This window comes from Zootoca vivipara, chromosome 15, assembly GCF_963506605.1.
Source record: "Zootoca vivipara chromosome 15, rZooViv1.1, whole genome shotgun sequence".
Taxonomy (NCBI): Eukaryota; Metazoa; Chordata; class Lepidosauria; order Squamata; family Lacertidae; genus Zootoca; species Zootoca vivipara.
In genome coordinates, this window is record NC_083290.1 from 38873865 (window position 1) to 38880694 (window position 6830).

Here is a 6830-nt window from a genome sequence, read left to right on the forward strand (position 1 = left end):
ATCGCCCACCCCTCCTCCCCTTTGACCTGGTTGCTCCCACGTCCCACCAGTGAGGATGGGGACATTTTAGCGCACACAAATTAAAAAGCAGGGGGGCGAGGGTAGGGACTCCCTGTGGGAGAGAAACGGACGGACCCCCGGGTACCAGCGACGGTCAGAGCGATGGCGAGGTTGTTGGGCGCTGGTGAGTAGCTGAGCCAAGCATCCCCAAACTGCGGCCCTCCAGATGTTTTGGCCTACAACTCCCATGATCCCTAGCTAACAGGATCAGTGGTCAGGGATGATGCGAATTGTAGTCCAAAACATCTGGAGCGGAGGGCCGAAGTTTGGGGATGCCTGAATTGAGCGAATCAAGGGTGTCCCCAGAGGCTGAGCGTGGAACTGCGGCGTTTCACAGATGACCCGCGAGTGGAAACAGAAAGGAGAGAATGAAGCACGGTGCGCATTCACCTCAGCCCAGTGGTATGAGTGAGATAACAGAGAGGCAGCGTGGTTGCAAGAGGCAGGCTACTGTCGGGGGTGCTGTACTGTAATTCGAATCCTCGCTCAGTTTGTGACTTTGTGACTCTCTCTCCTCCAGTCAAACCCACCTCCCAGAGTTGTAATCTGTGTGCATCCAATACCAAAATGAAGGTCAACCAGGCTGCGTGCTGAGCATGCTGCTTTATGGAAGTGAGCCATGCACATCCACCTGTCAGGAAGATTTTGGGCATCACATAGCAGAGCAGAGTCTCCAGCAGAGATGCCCACATTCTCAGCATGTTCACACTCCTGTCTCAACAACCTCTGTGCTGGCTTGATCGGGTCCTCTGCATGGAAGACGGAAGGATCCCCAAGGCTGGGGAGCTGGCTTCAGGCAATGATGGGAGTTGTAGTCCAACAACACCTGGGAGCCCAAGGTTGAAAAAGGCTTGCATAGACACTCTGGGTGGGTGTGCCCGCCCACCTCTGCTCCCCTCTTCCAATTAACTTCTGTTTCCCATGAAATCTCAGGGTCTGGAATGCTCCTGACCTGGCACCCTAGTCAGCACAGTACACATAATAAATTACTGTATTTTCCTGCGTATAAGACTACTTTTTAACCCAGGAAAATCTTCTCAAAAGTCGGGGGTCATCTTATACGCCGGGTCATATTTCTTATACGGTGAGTATATCCCAAACTCTATATTTTAACTGGAAAAGTTGGGGGTCATCTTATACGCCCAGTCGTCTTATACACCGGAAAATACGGTAATAATAATAAATTCTTATTTGTACCCCAGCCAGAGCTGGGCTCAGAGCAGCTAACATCATATAAATAATACAATATGCATAAAAACATGCACTAACAGAACCAATCTGCCTCTCCTGCTGATGTGCTTGCACCACAATGATGTCCCTTTACTTGCCAGGTAAGCAACAGCAGCCCACCTGCTGACAAACTAGCATAGCAGTTCTGCCCCACCTGGTGAGCTGCTTCTGCCACACAGATTTGCCTTCCTCTTTGATTTCCATCAGGACAGGGTTAAGAGCAGGAGGCCTCAAGAACAGATAGAAACAGTGGCCACAAATGATGTCTCAGCTCACTTTACAAGTTAATGAGTGCTCCTGGGCAATGAAAGAGTCCATCTAGCAATGAAATCCCATCCTGAGGGGGGAAGGGGGGGAGAAGCCTGGCTCCTGAAATTGAGCACAGTGTAAATAAGAAGACTAAAATAGAGGCATATGTTCATTTGGCGGGACTCACTGCTTTCTGGAGAAAGACAAAAAATAACAATCCAATCTCTTTGGACACCATTATTACAGAACAAAGTCCCATCTACACAAAATATTTAAAGCACTTGTATACCACTTTAACAGTCATGGAGAATCCTGCAAACTACAGTTTTTACAGGGCGCTGGGTATTGTATGTCTGTGAGGTCAGCTCCCATAGCGAACTTTAGTTCACAGGATTCTTTGGGTGAAGCTGTGACTGTTGAAGTGGTAGAATACTTTATTATTATTTATTGCATTGATATCCTACCTTTTTCTCCAAGGAGTTAAAGTTGGTGTACATGGTTTTCCCATTCCTCATTTAATCCCCACAACAATCGTGTGATGTAAGTTATGTTGGGAGGCAGTGACTGGCCCAAGTGAGCTTCCTGGTTGAGGGTTGTTGTTTTTTGAACCCTAGTCCTTTAGGTCCTGGTTTGACACTAACCACTACACCATACTGGCTCTGAAATTTATGGTTTGGGTGTGCCAAGATCCTGGAGTACAGCTGAACTCTGAGGAAGCTCAGTATTATTATTTTTCTGATAGGAAAGTAGCAAAGTTTCACTCTAAAGGGATACTTTAAATGTTCTTTTAAACAAACATTTCTCTGACCATAGGTAAGCAAGTTTGTTTTCAAAGCAAGGACTTGCAAGTTTCTTACATTGGAGTAGTTTCATTGCCTCTTCTTGGAGCCGGCAGGATTAGAACACAGAGCTCTGTGCAAAACTGCCAGTGAATCTGCAGGTTAGAGGATGAGAACTTTTTTCAGCCTGAGGACCACATTCCCTTTGGAGCAACCTTCTGAGGGCTGCATGTCACTGCTGGGCAAGAACAGATGCAAAAATGGGCAGAGCAACAAATGCAAATTTTACCTTTTTACAGTAGGCTCCTTTACACACACAAACACCCCTCCATCCTCCTCCCAGGCAAGCAAAAGGCCTTACGGGTTCAAGGAAACATTCCAGCCAGCCAAAAACACTTGGGAAATGTGCAAATCAGGGCTGGGGAGGGGTCTGGCTGGAGAGAATCCCAAGACAGAGAAAGTTGGAGGGCCACATTCAGCTCCCAGCCACAAGGTTCCCCATCCCTGCCCTTAAATATAATGGGGAAAATAAAGCAGTCCCAGACAGGAGCCCCGGGTGAATCTCCTTTCACCAAATACGCACAGCCCCAATTTCCAGTGAGCCTTGCCAGGTGCAAGCCTTAAAATCCTATTTTATCAATTTTAGGTTTGTAAAGGGTTGCTGAAAATTGCGACTCTGTGTTGAATGAGCTATAGTGCCCAGATTCATTGGAGGAAAGAATGTGCTTTAAAGGTACAGTCTCTGTGCCTCATGCCAAGTTGTGTCACTGTCTAATGCAGATGCAGCTGTGTGGTGCAATCTTAGGCATGTTCATTCAGAAGCAGATCCCATTGTGTTCAATACAGCTTACTAGGTAAATGTGTGTAAGGTTCAAGCCAAAGTCTCTCCCTAGATCAGTCATGGCCAAACTTGGCCCAACTCCCATCATCCCCAGCTAACAGAACCAGTGATCAGGTATGATGGGAATTGTAGTCTCAAAACATCTGGAGGGCCGAGTTTGGCCATGCTTGTGGACCTAGATGGACTTCAGTATTGCTGGACTGCAGGCTGGTATTGCCATGGATGTTAAGCCTCAAGAAAGAGAAAGCCCGTTGTCCGAGAGAGGAAATGAATTACCAAAGAGGACACCTATTTTCACAACATTTGCATCTGCTATTTTTTGGGGGGGGTAAAGATTCAAATTTAGAAATTATCACATCTTCACAAATCACATTTCACATATAAACAGCTAACACAAGGTTTATTTTTTATAATATTTTTTATTTGGTTTTACATATTCAAAATTACAATCATTCCACAACATATCCACTGTTAAAAGATTCCTCCGAATCTCTGGACTTCCCACCTTCCCCTCCGATGGGTACCATCATTAAACCTTTTCTACTGCATCTTTTTCACAAAACCAAAACCAAGTTTTTTTTATAACTCCATTAGATGCGAAGTTCTCGTTACATTGCAAGTGTTATTACAGTCCTGTTAGTGTTTTCAACTGCTTACAGTGATCTTTAAGGTAACTTATAGATTTTTCCCATTCCTGGTTTCTGAGCTTTCTGGTCAGTTTTGTCATTTCGGCATAGTCCAACAACTTCATCTGCCATTCCTCTCTGGTAGGGACTTTATCTTCTTTGCATCTCTGGGCTAACAACATCTGTGCAGCTGTCGTCGCATACATAAAAAGTATTTTCTGCTCCCTTGGAATTTCAGCACCTACAATACCTAATAGAAAAGCCTCTGGGTTGTTGTTGTTGTTGTTGTTGTTGTTGTTGTTGTTGTTGTTGTTGTTATAAAAGTTACTAGCTGGCCCTGGTGGGGGACTCACTCCCTGTGAGTCCCCCCACCCTACCCCGACCCATGAGCTACCCCTTCCCCTCCTCCCCCCACCCCCTGGCTCATCCCTGTGGTTGTCCCCATCCTGTCCTGACCCATGGGGTATGTCACCCCCTCCCCCCCCCCAGCCCCTGGTTTATTCCTGTGGGTGGGCATACCCTGTCCCAACCCATGACCCATGACACAAGGTTTAAACAGTACAAAGAATAACTAAAGATGATACAAAATGCATACCTAAGACAGAAACTTCTACAGCCAGTTGTAAAAAAACTTGGGGAAAGAGAAATGTCTTCAATTGTTTCTGGAAAGTACAGGTACTGGGCACCTGTCATAGCTCAACAGGGATGTTGTTTGACAGAAGAAGGGCTGCCACACAGAAAGCCCTGTTCTGAGTTACTGTGATATTTTGGAGACTTGAATGAAAACCTCTGCTGCAAAACCCCTGGACCTACTGGGTATGAATAAGGCAGTCTCTCAAGTAACACATATCTACTATAATACATCTCTCTATAGTGAGAACAAGACTGTGGCTAGGTGACCTTTGCATCTGCTTTGTTTGCTGTCCAAGTGCTTAGTGCTGATGGGCATCTTCATGGCCCCTTTTATGCTCCTTAGGGCTCATTCACACTTTCACTTGTCCTGTGCCCAGGAAGTGGTTTGTGGAATGTAATCCACTGGGAGCAGTCAAGTACAACATTCCTTGTTTTCCTAGCGTGGATATGCAAGGGAATGTTTGGTCCAGCCAGTCGAAACTTCCTCTTCTCCTGGCCTGGAGCATCCTTCCTTGCATGTGACTAGTGGGTGGGCATGACCTTTCCAGACCTGGTAAAAGGACAAGGCATGCTGCCACTCTCCCTCTTTTCCATCTTCCTTTCATCATGCGAACTTCCCGGACTGGTAACTGCAGCCACTAGGTCAACCCACATATGGGGTAAACCTGTTTGTATATGCTTGTAAGCCTGCCTTCCGGGATCACACTGTGCTCTGCCTGATCATGAGTAAACTTTCTTTTTATTGCTTAGGATAAGGAATAAAGATAAAGAATAAAGACTGCGGTGTCTTTATTCTTTTTGGAGGGTTTCAAAGGGTCTTACTAGGAAAATATTAGAACTCATTTCAATCTGGACAAGCCAGATTGAATTGTGTATTGTCTTAAGAAACTCACATGAGTCTGCAACAAATTTTCTGCTGTGTGTGAGAAGGGGAATATAAACTCTGCTAAGTAAAGGAACTTGCTAGTGCAGGTTAGGAAGGATATTAATAATAAATATATCCTCTTCTGCCACCCTGAACATTCCTACATGGTTTTCCACTTGACCTGCTGCTTTCTCCCAGAAAACCTGCTCTTTAGTGAGTCAGAACAAATGGCAATCCATGGGAAACCTAATGGCCATTTGTTCCAATTCAGCACTAAATATTATGTTTCCCTGAGGAGGGAAGATGGTGTGGTCAAGCCCTCAGTCTTGGATCTGATAACCCTTCAAATAGAGGACTGTCCTCTGACAGCCATTCAGATTGATAATGAGCAAATGTTAGGCAGGAGTATGGCCACCGCACTTGTGTGGCCTGATTCTGTGTATGTCTACTTGGAAGCAAACTTCACTGAGTTCAATGCAACTTCCTCACAAGCGAGAGTGCTTAGGATTTCAGCCATAGTAATATTTGGGGGACTGATGAAACTCTGTTTATAAATATTAATAAACAGGGAATGTTGTGGATATTTTCCCATAATGTTTATGTAAGGACGGAATTAGCCTTGCCCAAGCATCATCAAAGAGGAAAAGAGGGGGAAGAAACAATGTAGGAAACTCAAGAGCTTATTAAGGAAACCTCAAAAGACAATTGCGTAACCTGAATTCCCCAGTATGTGATTGAATCCCACCCCAGAATAGCAATGGTGCCTTTTTTCTCCAGTTTCCTCACCTGTTTTGTCTTCTCTGGATATGATCCCATTTATTAAGATCCATCTTAAACCAGTGCCCAGAACTCGACACAATACTCTAGAACTGGATTTTTAGCAAAGACAAAAAGGGGAGAGGAAATCTGGGAAAATATATTTGGGGATAATAGACATCGTGTTTTATACATAATTTCAGCAAGCATACTTCTCTCATTTCCTTTATTGCTTTATTTCGCCTTTTACACACCCGATGATGATCTGCATTATTATTTTTTATGATGGATTCACATTCTTCTGTTCAGTATCTAGTTGTAGCTATTTTTCAGTTGTCTAAGTGGCAGATGAACAGTTCTATGCATCCAAACAATTTTTGCAGCTGGTTCAGTTAGAAGTATCACCCTATATAACCAATGTCCATTCTTAATGCAGCACAAGCGACCCATTTCCTGTTTTCTGTTTGGAAAGAAGAAGAGAGCAATACGGCACCTTTTTTCTTTTTTTACATAGGAGGAACTCTGCCTTGTTTCACACAGCTGGGCTTAGTGCAGATGTCCTTTCTTCTCTTGCTAAATGTGAAAAAAGAAGAATCACTAGATGTGAAAATCCTTGGAACCTTATATGTATATCTAGTACAAGATGTTGCAAGATTGCTCTCCTATGATCTCTCTATCCTGGAACATTGAGAACATACTGCAGAGTGTTGCTATGGAATCCCTGTGAGAAGCAGTAATGTCACTTGTTATTCATACATTCCTTGGCCAACAGCTCTGGGAATTGTCACTGG